This window comes from Homarus americanus, unplaced genomic scaffold (genome assembly GCF_018991925.1).
Source record: "Homarus americanus isolate GMGI-L3 unplaced genomic scaffold, GMGI_Hamer_2.0 scaffold6317, whole genome shotgun sequence".
NCBI classification, from domain to species: domain Eukaryota; kingdom Metazoa; phylum Arthropoda; class Malacostraca; order Decapoda; family Nephropidae; genus Homarus; species Homarus americanus.
The window spans coordinates 4,473,180-4,489,957 of NW_024730668.1; the positions used below are offsets into that span (position 1 = coordinate 4,473,180).

Here is a 16,778-nt window from a genome sequence, read left to right on the forward strand (position 1 = left end):
ATGGAGAGCAAAGAAGAAAAAAACAAGTAGGAAATTTAGACAATAATACAGTACAGTACAGTACAGGGTACTTTAATATCTATCAAACAACAGCAGCAGCTCATCTACATACATAATCACACTTTCCTCAAAGATAAATGTTTATCACATATGCAAATTAATAAGCATAATATATATGAGATGTCTCTTCAGTCACTAATGATGACACAAAAAAGTGCAACACATTGTTAGAGTTGAGACTTGCTCCTTAAACATGGCTTATAAATAAAACAGGGAGGGTGCAGAACTCCACAGTGTCAGCCTGGCTGGGTGGAAAGTGTTCAGGGAAGCTCTAGTGAAATATTTAGTTTCTAGCAAGTATAACATGCAGCTTCGAATTTCCAATATGAACGTCGATGTTTACTGTCTTTTAATCAATATTGCATGGTGGCTTGACAACAACTGGATATTTTCTGATTAAAAGATAAAACCAACACTTACAATCTTCTCTAACACTGGTAACAACATTATCTAGCTAAGGCAGAGTATCAGAGTAAATTTATGCTATTTTTTAATGTATATTTCTCTACTTTAGCTGAAGTAAACCAGTTAATGCATTCTGAAATCATCAGTTACTAGGAAAATTCACAGAAGGAGCCTCTTCGGAATCCCAACTGGCAACGGGTCTGTCAGAATCATCTCTGTTGTGGAAGGTCACTCGAAGGCTAATGTTACCCCCGGAGACCAATCCAAATATGACAGAGGTATAATCTTCAAGTGGTAATCTGCGTGGTGGAGGAACACGCTTCATAGAGATTCAACCTAACATTAACCTCAGATTAGTGATGGAAGAGGGACCTTAACTCAGATAATGTTGTGGTAATTGGAGGTTTATAATATTTATTTACATTTTTTCCCTCTTCCATCTCCTTCACATAACAATTTCTTACCAGTTTTTCTTTGGGGTGAACAATTTTAATTTTTTTTAGCATGTTTAACTATATGCTAGAAGATACAACCCTGAGATAGTAATGTCATGAAATAATACGACATAAATAACCTCGATTTCATTAATTAACTCGAGTTTATCCAGGTACAAAAATACGTAGGTCCACCGTACTAATATTTCAAAATTATAACGGCATAGAATTACAGTACTACCCCACAACTACTCAACTCCATCGGTGGTTAGGTCGAAGGGTTAGGGAGTGAAGGGGAGGGGTTCAGAATACAGTACAGTTATACAAAATACATCCGCTGCGAAAAACTACACTTACAACCTTTAAGAATGTCAGGGTCAATGTGGGCATTTCTGATATACAGTATACAAAGATCACTACAAAACACATGATGACAAACTTACATCATGGAAAACAAAAGAAAATTGAACTTATGAACTTATGACTCAGTGCCCCCCCGCCCCCAACACACGGGAAACACATGCATACACAGGTGTTCATATTCTTCTGTGTTAGAGAAGAGAGAGAGAGAGAGAGAGAGAGGGAGGGGGAGAGGGAGAGGGAGAGGGAGGAGGGAGAGGGAGAGGGAGAGGGAGAGGAGGCTGAGAAGGCGAGGCGAGAAGCGAGGAGAGAGAGAGAGAGAGAGACTACTCGGCGTGTGCGACATAGCCAGAGGCAATGTGAAAAAAACCTGTAGGTCAATCTGCGGATGAGGGTGAGAGGTGAAATGAGCCTGGGGTGAGGTAGTGGGGGTTATGGTGGAAAATGAACAGGTAGTGGGAGAAGAGATAAAATGAACAGGTAGTGGGAGAAGAGAATGGAATGAAAAGAAATATGTAAACAAAGAAGAAAATGGTGATAAAAGAGTAAAGACACACACACACGAATAAAGAAGGGACAAGAAGATAATTTAGAATAACAAAGACAATGATGACACACAATAAAGACTGATAACAAATAAGAATAAAGTTACTCTAGGCTATGAAGGATGAATAGGAGGAAACACTGATAAAGAAGGAATAGACGAGATACTGATGATTGGAGAAGACACAAAGGCACAAAGAGAAAGGGGTGAGAAATCATAGAACAATAAAGAAGGAATGTTTTGGTATGAGAGAGAGAGAGAGAGAGAGAGAGAGAGAGAGAGAGTTACATTGAGTGGCTGCCGAAAGTGAGTGATACAAACTGGAGGTAACTTCTCATCGTTACAGGTGAAAGTCGTTTGTGTTCTCTCTCTCTCTCTCTCTCTCTCTCTCTCTCTCTCTCTCTCTCTCTCTCTCTCACAGTCACAGAACTATCCACCAGCTTCAAGATCAAAGAAAGAAGCCTTTTAAGTCAAGCTTTGATCTAAATGGAGTGAAATAGTTTATACAGCCAGAAAGTTACAGATGTAAATTGTTCACCATTAATAGTTCAGATACACATGTGAGGTATCTGGTGAAGATTAACCATCCCGGGTTATTTCACCTGAAGATTAAACACACCTATCCTAATCTAACACAGCCGAACCTAACCTAGTCTAACACAGCCTAATCTAACCTAAGCTACATCAATCTAACCTAATCTAACTCCCTAGATCATCAGGTAATCTTCATGTGACCCCATTTAAGAGTTATAAATTACTGTTTACACTATTAATATATCTAAAAGACGATTTGAGTTAATTAAGGTAAACACAGGTAACACAACACACAGGTAATTAACTACATACAGGTAACACAACAAACAGGTAATTAACTCCATACAGGTAATGAACTCCACACAGGTAATACAACACATAGGTAACAACACACAGGTAGCACAACACACAGGTAACATAACACACAGGTAGCACTACACAGGTAATTAACTGCACACAGGAAACACTACACAGGTAATTAACTACACACAGGTAATTGGTTGTTCTGCATCTCAACATGTCTATAGCAATACCAATACTCTCGATAGGTCATTTAAGTTCACTGGCCACCTATTTATACGACCCTCATCCCAGATCTTAACCCGGAAGAACTCAAAACAGAAAAATTATCGTGTATACAAAATTTCACCTGAAGATTAGCCATCCTAACGCTAATATAACTTAACCAAACTTAAACTAACGCTAATATAACCTAACCAAACTTAAACTAACGCTAATATAACCTAACCAAACTTAAACTAACGCTAATATAACCTAACCAAACTTAAACTAACCCCACAAGGTAGCCTCAGGGTGTTTTTCTTTTAATCAAGTGAAATAAACTGTAGTGTCTAATCTTCTTCAGGTGTTCAAATTCATATTTAGACTAGCATACACACAACACGCCCAGGAAGCTTCGTCTGGTCTTAATATTACCCACTAACGAAGAGAGAAGTAGGGGACCCACATCAGGATTTTCAATGTTTATGTTTTGAGACCCGCTGACAGGTGTAGCGGTGAGCTGGAGTAACACAGGTAAATTCCACGTAGGTGAGTAAAACGAGTTCTGGATTTTTTTGTTTTAATCATTGTGTTTGTTTGTTTATCATTATTTCAGTTTGTGTTTTATTATTATTATTATTATTATTATTATTATTATTATTATTATTATTATTATTATACAAGAACTGTTCCCCCTAACTTAGATGAATAGTGATGAGTTATTTTTACCTGTTTCACCTGAGTTGTGACACTAACATGGCGTCTACACTACACTGAGACTGTACCCTAACCAACAGTGGGGAGAAATTGAAACAACCAAACCTTTTCAGCAGCTAGATCCTGGTTGTGTTGACAGAGGCTTGGTGGCTACACTACTCAACAAGCTGGTTGATGAGGGAACCACCTGTGTGTGTGTGTGTGTATGAGAGAGAGAGAGAGAGAGAGAGAGAGAGAGAGAGAGAGAGAGAGAGAGAGAGCGCGCTTTCTATGGCACCTTATCAAATACAAATCAATTCATCTCTACAAAAAATAAAACCCCGCTTGGTGGTCAACAAGGTGTGATGACGCCACTACTGTTCTTCCGTGTTGTGCTCTATCATTGGACGACAAAATGTGACGTCATTACTGCATTTCGGTGTCGTGCTTCGCCATTGGTCGTCAAGACATGATGTCATTTACTGAATGATGCCCGCAACACATACACACACCTCATCCTACACCCACCCGCCCACACACAACGCCTCCGTACTCCCATCCACCCACACAGCACACCCCCCTATACCCACCCACCCACACAGCACACCCCTACACCCACCCCGCCCACACAGAACGCCTCCGTGCTCCCATCACCCACACACAGCACACCCCTTACACCCACCCGCCCACACAGAACGCCTCCAGCCTTCCCATCCACCACAGCACACCCCTTACACCCACCCCGCCCACACAGAACGTCTCCGTACTCCCATCCACCCACACAGCACACCCCCTACACCCACCCGCCCACACACACAACGCCTCCGTACTCCCATTCACCCACAGCACACCCCTCACCCACCCACCCACACAGCACACCCCCTACGCACTTCCACACACAGCACACCCCCTACACCCACCCACCCACACAGCACACCCCCCTACACCCACCCACCCACACAGCACACCCCCACCCCACCCACCCACACAGCACACCCCCTACTCCCACCCCACCCGCACAGCACACCCCCTACACCCACCCACGACAAAATAAAACAATAGCCTCACTCTACACAATACGCCTTCATTTTTAGACATACGGTATATAATTAACACCAGACAACAACAACGTGAGCCCTGAAAAATAACAAAAACAATACAATAACCGCAATAAAATGTGACATCAAAACATATCTACAGTCTCTCTCTCTCTCTCTCTCTCTCTCTCTCTCTCTCTCTCTCTCTCTCTCTCTCTCACAACAAATAACAGTAGAGGAGGGAGGAGGAAGGAGAAAGAGGAAGAGGTGGAGGAAGAGGAGAAAGAGGTAACAGGTTTGGCTGGTGGTGTTGTCAGTGACTCACTCTTCCTCACCCTTCACTTCCCTTCTCCTTCCTCATTCCCACTCACACCTATCCCTCTCCCTCTCATCCCCACTCCACCACCCCCTCTCCTTTCTCATCCCCACTCCCTCCCCCTCATCCACACCCACCCTCTCTCTCTCACACCTCATCCGTTCACCACCGCCACGCCACACTCCACCATTGGCGAAAGTAAACTCCCAGCGTCAAGCCCTGAGAGAAATATAACGCCCTTCTACACTAGTGAGGGTATGCCCATGGATCTATAGACATACCCATGGGCAAGAGACTGACCTAATGGGGTAGGCCTATGGGATGTTGTCTGTACGTAAGATATACCGTACACATGACAAAGCCAACAAGAGCTTCCACACACACACACACAGCAACACCTTCCAGTAGCAGTGGACCGCAGAAGGTGAGGAATCCTGCTGAGACCACGACGACCCTGCCACCTCTCCAGCAGGTACAGTGCCTATCATCAGCTGGTGCCTTACCTGCCCCAACCTGCTAAACGTGTCTGTACGTGTTACGCTACCTGACAGACGGGTTGAGAGGAGGTGCACAAGATCACCTTTCTCAGAGTTTTACACACACACACACACACACATCATAGTCAGAAATCTATATGTCTCTCTCCATTCTCCTTCCCCTCCCTTTCTCCTCCCCCCTCTCTCTTTCCCCCCTCCCTACCTCTCTTTCTCCCTCCCTCCCTCTCTTTCTCCCCCTCATAAACCCACCAAACTAATTTCTCTCCGTTACATCATCATAAAAAAAGTCTTGGGGTAGCAGGGTTCCCTCACTCACTAAGGTAGCAGGGTTCCCTCACTCGCTAACAGCAGGGTAAGTGCCGCGAGTGCCATTTACTTATTCACAAGGGGATAATTACTCCTGCGTGCCATTACGAGCTCCCAAAGTGCCACCTGAATAATTAATGACGTGATTATTTCTTAGTACAAAACACGAATGATACCTAGGTGATGTTTACCTGCCCGGAGTGTGGATTCTCATAGGCCTTACGGTCCAGTAATAGGCCTACACTATATAATAAACCTTTGATATACAGTATAATTGGAGGGAGTTTAGTCGACACTGTACTGGACTACTTGTTATTTCCTCAACGGTAAAGTTAGGAGCTCATTAACCATCTCCTCTTTTTCTTTTATGGTGGTAAATTGGATTATTATATTCCTCTTTCAACTTTCCACTGATATCCATTACCATACACCAATCTATTACCTAAATCTAAGTATTTTTTTTTATGAAGTCAATCTCAATTTCTACTGCACTGTTATACCCGGTGGAAAGGCGATAGAGGTAAAGTCAGAAGATGAAGTAAAAAGGTCTCGAATTTCTGGCTAAAATCCCTGTATGTTTAAAAGGTCAACCAATAGCCAGTAGTGGTTCATGAAAAAGGTCAAGTCGTTCAGGTGTAAAATCCACGACTTAATTCCTGAACCCTATACTCCGAACCCATGCATCCGAATCCCCGAACCCGACTCCAAACCTTTGAATCCCACTCCGAATCCTTGAACCACACACTTCAAACCTCCCGAACCTGACTCCGAGCCTTTGAATCCCACTCCGAATCCTTGAACTACACACTTCAAACCTCCCGAACCTGACTCCGAACCCTCGAATCCAAAACCCCAAATCCCACATTCCTGATCCTCGAAATGTGGGATTCGGAGTGTTGGATTAGGGTCGAATAGTGGATTTTTTTTTACCTGTTAATCCAGAAGGGGGGGGGGAGGGGGAGGAAGGAAGAGGGGAGAAGGGGAGGAAGGGGATTATTTCCTCTTGTTCCAACCAGTCTCATTAACCCTAGCTAGCTGTATACTATTATATCGGAGGTCATATGGATGGAATGCCGGCGAGGTCAACACACACACACACACACACACACACACTTTTCAGGATTAAAATTCAAATAAATATCATCTGTTCATTAATGCAAATTTGGGTAACTAATTCCTACAGTCATACACAAATATGCTCAACCTATTCGTTACGTTATGTTATGTTACTCGTATGTTATGTTATGTTACTCGTATGTTATGTTATGTTACTCGTATGTTATGTTATGTTACTCGTATGTTATGTTTAGATGTTTAATCATTGGGTGAAACAGGTTGGGTTGTCTAATCTTCAGGTGATCTCAAGTTAGGATTGAAACATACTGTATACACGCCACAGGGAGGGAGGTGACCCCACGCACTGTTTTCTTTAGCCAAACTTGAAATGGAATATTTATACATTCCAGGCAGCAGCTCCCGGACACTCCAATTATTCCAGCTGGAGCCTGCAGCTGGGAATATACATGAACATAGTCGCAGTGTGCTGCAGGAGCCGTCTGCCTGCCTGCCTGCCTGCCTCTGCCTGCCTGTGTGTCTTCCTGCCTCTCTCTCTCTCTCTCTCTCTCTCTCTCTCTCTCTCTCTCTCTCTCTCTCTCTCTCTCTCTGTATACCTTCCTCCACCACCCATCTCTCCCCGACCACTTCATTAATCAACGCACCACGTTTTTATAACACACACACACACACACACACACACACACACACACACACACACACACACACACACACACACACACACACACACACACACACACACACACACACACACACACACACACACACACACACACACACACACACACACACACACACACACACACACACACACACACACCACTCCTCCTCACACACACACACACACACACACACACACACACACACACACACACACACACACACACACACACACACACACACACACACACACACACACACACGAGAGAGAGAAAATGTGGAAACAGAAATGCTGTGGGCAAACACAACATAAAACACACCCCCTGAATGCTGTGAACACATACACACTGGACTACTGTGGTGTAAATATTGTGGTTGTGAAGGCAGGACAAGTGAGTGAGATGGCTGGGTAATGGAGGGAGGAGGAGGGGGGGAGGAAAGTGTAGGGGAGGAGGGGTGAGGAAAGTGTAGGGGAGGAGGGGTGAGGAAAGGGGGAGGGGTGAGGAAAGGTGTGGGGAGGAGGTGGTGAGAAAGTGTAGGGAGGAGGGGTGGTGAGGAAAGTGTAGGGAGGGGGTGGTGAGGAAAGTGTAGGGGAGGAGGGGTGAGGAAAGTGTAGGGAGGAGGGGTGTGGTGAGAAAAGTGTAGGGAGGAGGGGTGAGGAGAGTGTAGGGAGGGGTGGGGAGAAAGTGTAAGGAGGGGTGAGGAAGTGTGGAGGGGTGGTGAGGAAAGTGTAAGGAGGAGGTGAGAAAGTGTAGGAGGTGGTGAGAAAGTGTGGAGGAGGGTGAGGGAAGTGTGGAGGGTGGTGAGGAAAGTGTAGGGAGGAAAACAGCAAGAAATAGCGAGCAGAAGGGAATAAAGGAGAGACAGAGAGAAAACACGAAAGAAAGTATAAACAGAGAATATGATAGAAAGACGACCTAGGTACTGTATTGTGAATTTGTACCACACACACACACACACACACACACACACACACACACACACACACACACACACACACACACACACACACACACACACACACCACAAAGCCAGGGGGGGGGGAACTAAGCTTCACCAAACTAGCCTATAAAAGATTGTGGGTTAAACACTGAGGCGGCTTAACACACCTAAAGCGGATTAGAGGAAGAGGTGGATCAAGCGACCGAGGCTTAAAGTGGCTTCAACATTATAAACAAACTGAATGATTATATATGGTGGAATATTGTGCATACATACATACATACATACATACATACATACATACATATATAAATACATACATACATACATACATACACTTTATATACTGTTATTACCTGAAGATTAGCACCATCAGAATGTTTCACCTGAAGATTAACCACCCTAACCTAACCTAACCTAACCTAACCTAGTCTAACCTTTTCTAATCATACCTTAATCTGATCTGACCTGACCTGACCTGACCTGACCTGACCTAACTCACCCCCAGGTAGCATTAGGAGGTTTAATCATCGAGTGAACTAACCTGGGAAGGGGGTGTCTAATCTTCAGGTGATGCAACACATTTAAAAAAAAATACTCGGTAACAATTTCTTTCCTAGTATACCGGATAAACATTCTTTTTTAAATCCTGGGGGAAAAAATGATTCGGCCCAGATGTTAAGCCGATTCAGTCAAGAATTTTCGTCGATTCAGAGTCAAATAAAAAAAAAATTGAAGCGTGTTGTAAAAAGAAAGAGAAGGGAAAAAAATGATTTGGTAATATTTAAGAGTGAAGGAGGAAAAATCTCTCTCTGGTTTCAGGTATCCTTAAATAGCTACACAAGATACAGACGCCGATACAGTGATGGATACATAACGAATTGTAATCCAATAATACAGTGACACATTGGTCGATACATAACGAATAACGAACTACATAATACAAAAAGACAGACAGACAGACGTTGAAACACTGGATACATAAACTGTAATCCAATAATACAGTGACACATTGGTGGATACATAATACAAGACAGACACTCGTACACACACTGGACACAACGAGCTAACAAACATACGAACTGAGCCTCATGAACAGCGAGCATGACAGAGAAGTGTACTGCAGTGTAATGACGAGACAACACAATTTACATGACACACACACACACACGCACGCACGCACACACACACACACACACACACACACACACACACACACACACACACACACACATATACACACTTTATATATGTGTGTGTGTGTGTGTGTGTGTGTGTGTGTGTTAAACAATATTCTAGTTATTTCACACAGTCAACCTTTGTGACTCAGTGGAGGAAGAGGGAGAAGAGGGGGTGCACAGAGAAGGAGGAGGAACAGGAGGAGGAGGAGGAAGTCATTACCTCCTCACAGCCACGTCATCACTCTCATATTCCTACAATTTTCCTGTCGTGGGGAACATGTGCGCCGCCCCTGACTCCCACACCCACACGCCTCCCAAGCCTACGCCCACCTTCACCCGCCCACCCAAAAGACTTCTTACTTTCCTTCACCATCACCCATCCCTCTCAATTAAGAACATAAGAAAAATAAAGAGTCTGCAATAGGCCGGTTGGTCTGTGCAACTCCTGTCGAGTTACTACCACTCTCTCATCCATGAATCTATCCAGCCTCCTTTTGAAACTTTCCAGAGTTCAGCACTTACTAAAGTTGCTAAGCTTGTTCCACTCGTCACCACCCTATTGTAGAACCAGTTTCTTCCTATCTCCTCCTAAACCTAAACTTATCCAACGAATCCGTTGCTCCAGGTCTATCCTGCTCGGATATTATAAGAACTTTATCTATATCCTTTATTGATTCCTTTCACCCACTTGAATACTTCTATCATATCTCGCACAATCTTCGTCTTTCTAGGGAATGCAAGTTAAGTTCTTTAACCTATCCTGATATGGAAGGTTTCTAATCCCGAATCATTTTCGTCATTCTTCGCTGCACCGACTCTGGTGAATTTATATCCATTCTATAATAAGGGCACCAAGAACTGAACCGCAGAATCGAGGTGCGGCCTGACTAGTGCAAGATATAGTTGCAATAAGACCTCTGCTCTTATTACTTACTTCTAGATATAAACCCAATACTCTGTTTGCCTTATTTCGAACATTAACGCACTGTTTTCTAGGCTGTATGTTCGGGCTTATAAGTCCCCTAAGTCTCTTTCACAAGTCGACTTCTCTAGGTTGATGTTGTTAAGGCTGTATACATTGACAGTATTTGTTCTCCAATAAATGCCTGACTTGCTGGTGTTGAATTTCATTTGCCATTTTCAGACCACCCTGCAGTTTATTTAGATCCTCCTGTAGTGCATTTGCATCCTGCCTGAATTAATCTGCTCCCTATTTTGGTGTCATCCCCAAACTTGCTTTATGTCTGCTGATCCTCTCTCAATCCCATCCCTCTCAATCCCATCCCTCTCAATCATCCCTCAATCCATCCTCCTCAATCCCTCCCTCTCATCCCTCCGTATTTTCACCCTTCCTTCTCTCGTTAATCATCTATACCTTCTTCCCTCCATCGTTAATTAACTCCCTACCTCCCTCGTTCAATAACCCGCTAGTATATCTTTCTTCCTCCTCTCTCGTTAACCACCCCTACACCTTCCTCCCTCTCTCGTTAACCACCCTACACCTTCCTCCTCTCTCGTTAACCACCCCTACACCTTCCACCCTCTCTCGTTAACCACCTACACCTTCCTCCCCTCTCTCGTTAGCCACACCTGCCCATGACTCAACCCAATACCTTACACCCTACAATTATAACTCATTGTATCCTGTCTCGTCCCTTGTTAAGCTTCTCTCTCTCTCTCTCTCTCTACCACGCCCTTATTTCCTCCTTTCCTCTCCCACACCTCCCTAACTTCTTCCTCCTCTCCTCCCCCTCAACTCTCCTAACTAGCTTCCCTCCCTTCTCCCCATGCTCTCCATCCTCCCCCACATCTTCCACCCCTAACCTCCCATCCCCCGGCTAGCCCCCAGAGGTGACGCAGCGGACGCCAAGGCACTCAGGGCGTATATTTGGGTTAACGCAAAGCTGACGTCATCCCCTGGGTACTACCACAAGGGAGGGTTTTAGTTTAACATTTATTGGCAGAGCTTGTAGTACAGTTTGCCTATTCTGAGTAATTCAGTCAGGTCTTGACACTGAGGGTGGTATCCTTCTCACTGTACACAGGACAGAGGTTCACAAAAGAAATACATCATATTTAACAACTATAAATGTATAGAGGTCAGATTCATATGGATAATGTCACTGTTCACTGCCATCGGACAGAGGTTCGTACACAAAGAGTTGCATCATATTCATTGACAGTACATATCATATATGTAAACACACACATATACATACATATACGTATATACATACACATATACATGTACACGTACATATACATGCGCACAGCACACATACATACATATACGTCGGTCAGATTCATGTGGGTATGTCACTTTTCACTGCCATACAGGACAGAGGTTCGTACACAAAGAATGCATCATATTCATTGCACTATATAGGTCAGATTCATGTGGGTAATGCCACTGTTCACTGCCACGCAGGACAGAGGTTCGTACACAAAGAGAAATATACATTCACCGCAGCATATATGGGTCAGTGGATCACATACATTGGAGTCATATTCTAATTGAAGACTAATCGAGTGTGGGCTAGCAAATTTGGGATAAACAGCAAGAATGTCCTCAGCACACTGATTCAATGAAGTAATACATAGTTCAGATACAGTAAGTCAGGTGGCCTGAAGTCTTTGACAGTGTCACATTCAATAACATAGTGTTCAAGTGTATGCTTAGTTTACCACAAAGTTTACATGCTGAGTGTTCGGTATGGGTACAGCGTTACTAACTTGCCAGATGTGTCTGTATCCTAATATAATTCACATCATTGTCTGGTTCTGTCCTTATGCTGGTGGGAATGAGGAATGAGGAGGAAGAATCAGAGGCAGAGGAGGAGAAAATTAATTAAATACAGGTAGCTACAGGTAACACCCCCCTCCTCACACACACACACACACACACACACACACACACACACACACACACACACACACACACACACACACACACACACACACACTAAGCCTTCCATAAAGTCATCAGCAGAAAAGGAAGGAACAACACCAACTTTCCTTCTCATTATTTAGGTATTCATAATCATCACATCATCATCGTCACTACCACCATCACCATCATCACTACCACCATCATCATCATCATTAACAAGTTCAATTCACTATTATTGCTATTAACATCTTTTAGTTAATATATTTTGCATTACCGTAATTTATTCGTCAAGGCCAAGGTATAATTATTTCATACCAGACAACAAAAATATTACATTAAAAAAGACGTAATTTGTACTTCTCACACCAGCTGGGTCGACTCCCCCGCCACCCACCCCCCTCACGCAGGCAGGCAAGCAGGCAGGCAAGCAAGCAGGCAAGCAGGCAGGTTGAATGACTCAGTGTGGTGACATGTAGAGCCACACCACCACAACACGAGCCCCGGTTGTTGGGGTGGTGTGGCTGCTGCCTGGTGGGGTGACCAACCACATTACCACAACATGACCTCTTACTGCTGCTGGGGGTGTGGCTGTCTGGTAGGGCAGGGAGGGGGTTGACCATATCCCCTACTGCGCCACACACACACAGGGTGGGGGGGTGAATGACAATGAGGAGGGGGGGGGACTGTGTGGTTTTGTTCTTACCTCTACACTCTTGTTGAGAGAGAGAGAGAGAGAGAGAGGTCAGGTGTTAGCCTCTGGGTCATTCTTAATAAATCCGAAACCACGGTAGCTGCCACGCCCTCCCTCCCTCCCTCCCTCCCTCAGGCCCTCTCCCTCTCCTCCTCTCACCCTCCCTCTCATCCCCCACGGCCTTGTTATTATCCTCTCCCCCAGTCTTGCTACCTACAACACCACATAAGGGATGGGAGGATACAGGAAGGGATGGAGGAGATGGGAAAGATGAGAGGGAAGGAGAGGATATGGGAGGGAGAAGAGGGAACAAATGGGAAGGAGAGAGACGAAAGGAACGGAGAGAGAGATAATAAAGAAAGGGAAGGGGAGAGGAGAGGAAGGAAGGAAGGGTGATGGATGGGAAGGGGTGAAGGATTAGCATCAGTTATGAGGTGATTGACCCCTCATTACCCCTAGCTATACCCACCACCACCACCACCACAATCTACCACCATCGCTACCATCATAAACTACCACCACTACCGCCATCAACACTACCACTATCCCTACCACCATCACTACTACCACTATCACTAGCTTCATTACCGCTACCAACATCACCACCACCACTACTACCACTACCACCATCGCTACCATCATCGTCCTTCCTGATCTCATTACCACTATCACTACCACCACCACAATCGCTATCCTATCCCTCGCCACCACCACTATCCCCACCACAACAACCTCGCTCCTCCAACATTCACCCACAACCCATTCAACATGCACCACATCATCTCCAACAATCACCAACATTCTCACCATCCCCCACCTTTCTAATACTTCCCCAACACTCTCCTCCAACACTTCCTTTCTCTCGTCCAAAGACTCTCTCCAACACTCTCCCTCAGAATACTCCAACATCATCTCCCCCACGCGGCTGTCTTGGTGTGTTAAGTGTAGCTCCGAGGATTCGCCATAGGGAGGGGAGAGAAGGGGAGAGATGAAGTGGAGGGATGAAGTGAAGGGGAGAAGTAGAGATGAAGTGGGAGGGATGAAGTGGAGGGATGAAGTGGGGAAGGATGAAGTGAGGATGAAGTGGGAGGGAGGGGAGGGAGGGGGGAGATGAAGTGGGAGGGAGAAGTGGGGAGGGATAGGGATAGGAACGGACGAGAAGGGCGAGGAGAGGAGGTAGGAAGAGGGAAGAGGAGAGGAGGTAGGAAGAGAGAAGAGGAGGTAGAGGAGGCAACCCTATATATGGTCAAGCAATCGCGTGACTCCTACCACTTGATCTCTCACAAAGGAACAAGACGACTAATTTGCTAAGTTCTCTTCACATAAAACACGCCAAAAAGACTTCTCAAGAGACACTTTATGTTCTTCAAGGAGACAGACACACACACACAGCCAGGAAAACAGACAGAGACAGACAGATACACAGACAGATACACAGACAGACAGATACCAGTTACCAGGAAACATTAAGATAATAATACGACACCAGATTAAGGTCCAATTAACACACTATTTATACCCAGTTGAAGGTCATGCAACAAGGTGGGTCTGACCAGAGATAAGATAACAAGGGGACTTTAATAACACCACTTAACCATTAACTAATACACGTGGTGATGGAGATATAATGAGACATCACTTAATACACGTCCTTGGTCACGTCATTACAACCATCACATCACATAGCATATCACATCACATAGCATAACACATCACATAAAGCATAACATAACAACATAACAAACCATGATATGATATGCAAAGAAATGTCATTATTCAGTTTCAACAAGATAACAAAGGGAGGTTATAGTGTAGGTAGAGGGAGGTTATAGTGTAGGTAGAGGGAGGTTATAGTGTAGGTAGAGGGAGGTTATAGTGTAGGTAGAGGGAGGTTATAGTGTAGGTAGAGGGAGGTTATGGTGTAGGTAAAGGAGGTTATAGTGTAGGTAGAGGGAGGTTATGGTGTGTAGAGGGAGGGTAAGTGTAGTAGAGGAGGTTATGGTGTAGGTAGAGGGAGGTTATAGTGGTAGAGGAGGTTATGGTAGGTAGAGGGAGGTTATGGTGTGTAGAGGAGGTTATGGTGTGGGTGGAGGGAGGTTATGATGCAGGAGACAAGCAGACAACAAGTAGTGAGTCAACAAAGAGGATATCAAGTGACGTCAAGATATGTGGAGTTTGTACTTTTTGTCAACACACTTCCAAGAAAAACAAGAGCACATGAGACTTGGAGGAGAGAGGAGGGAAGGGAGAGGGGAGAGGGGAGGAAGGAGAGGGGAGGGAAGGGAGAGGAAGGGAAGGGAGAGGGGAGGGAGGGAGGGAGGGAAGGGAGAGGGAAGGGAAGGAGAGGGGAGGGGAGGGAAGGGAGAGGGAGGGAAGGGAGAGGAAGGGAAGGGGAGAGGGAGGAAGGGAGAGGAGAGGGGAGGAAGGAGAGGAGGAAGGAGGGAGAAGGGAGAGGAAGGAAGGGAGAGGGGGGAGAGGGGGAGGGGAGGAGGGAGGAGGGAGAGGGAGGGAAGGGAGAGGGGAGAGAGAGGGAGGAAGGGAGAGGGAGGGAGAGGGAGGGAAGGGAGAGGGAGGAAGGGAGAGGGAGGGGGGAGGGGGAAGGAGGAGGGAGAGGAGTTTGAGAGAATGCGTGGACAGCTTGTAGGCATAGACAGGTAAGGCGGTGATAAATTACAGGTGTGGTAGAGACGCTATACCTACCTACATACACACACACACATACATACATACATACATACATACATAGACATACCTGTATGGGCAGATAAAAACACATACAAACATATATACAGAGAGAGAGAGAGGATAAAACGTTTTGCATGTAAACCAAGGAGAAAGTAACGTGAGTACATTGGCCGTAGTGACTAGAGTACTATAAAAAGAGGTTTCCTTGAGTCCAGGGTACACAGTGCAGGGTGTACGTGTACTCTTTGTCTCGTGTACTCGGCCGGATGTGATTCAACCCTCCAGTCCTCACCCCACCTCGTGACATGACAACAACAACAACAAAAATACTCTTATGTTTATATTGTATGCCCAACATCCATCCACTCATCCACCACACTCACTCATCCAACTTCCTACCCACTCACTCAGCCATCCAACCAAAACCCACTAACTCACCCACCCACCCACCAACTTTGTCATCCATCATCCTTCATCAAACTCATTACTCTCACGTCATCCATCACCTGTCATCACCCACGGGTCATCCATCATCATTCACCACCACCACGCCACACTCATCCACACATTAGTTCCTCCACACTATCACATCATCCACCCACTGACTGGCTAATCCACACCTCATGGCATCCACCCTCACAAAGTCATCCACATTGTGTCCGTAAAATGAACCAAAGTTTTCAAAATAAATAAAATAATAATAATAAATAATAATAATAATAATAATAAATAAATAAATAAATAAATACACGTAAATAAACTTAAACAAATTACCGGAAATTCACAATAAATTAACAGGATAAAAGTTTACAAAATACAAGTGTAAAAAAAAACCGGATATAAACTTGTCCTTAATTACTGAACCCTGACCTAAACCCTAAGGTATATAAAAGTATCTAAAATACATAAAACTATAAACCAAAATAAATAATACCAAAAAATTATATAATATTAATAAAAAAAAT

The 16,778-nt window shown here is 44.6% G+C and overlaps 1 protein-coding gene across 6 annotated transcripts in view; it reads right to left on the minus strand.

Moving 5' to 3' along the window:
• The window catches only part of LOC121867204 (disks large 1 tumor suppressor protein-like), a 125,458-nt gene that overhangs the window by 21,761 nt on the left and 86,919 nt on the right, over positions 1-16,778 (minus strand). The window lies entirely within an intron of this gene.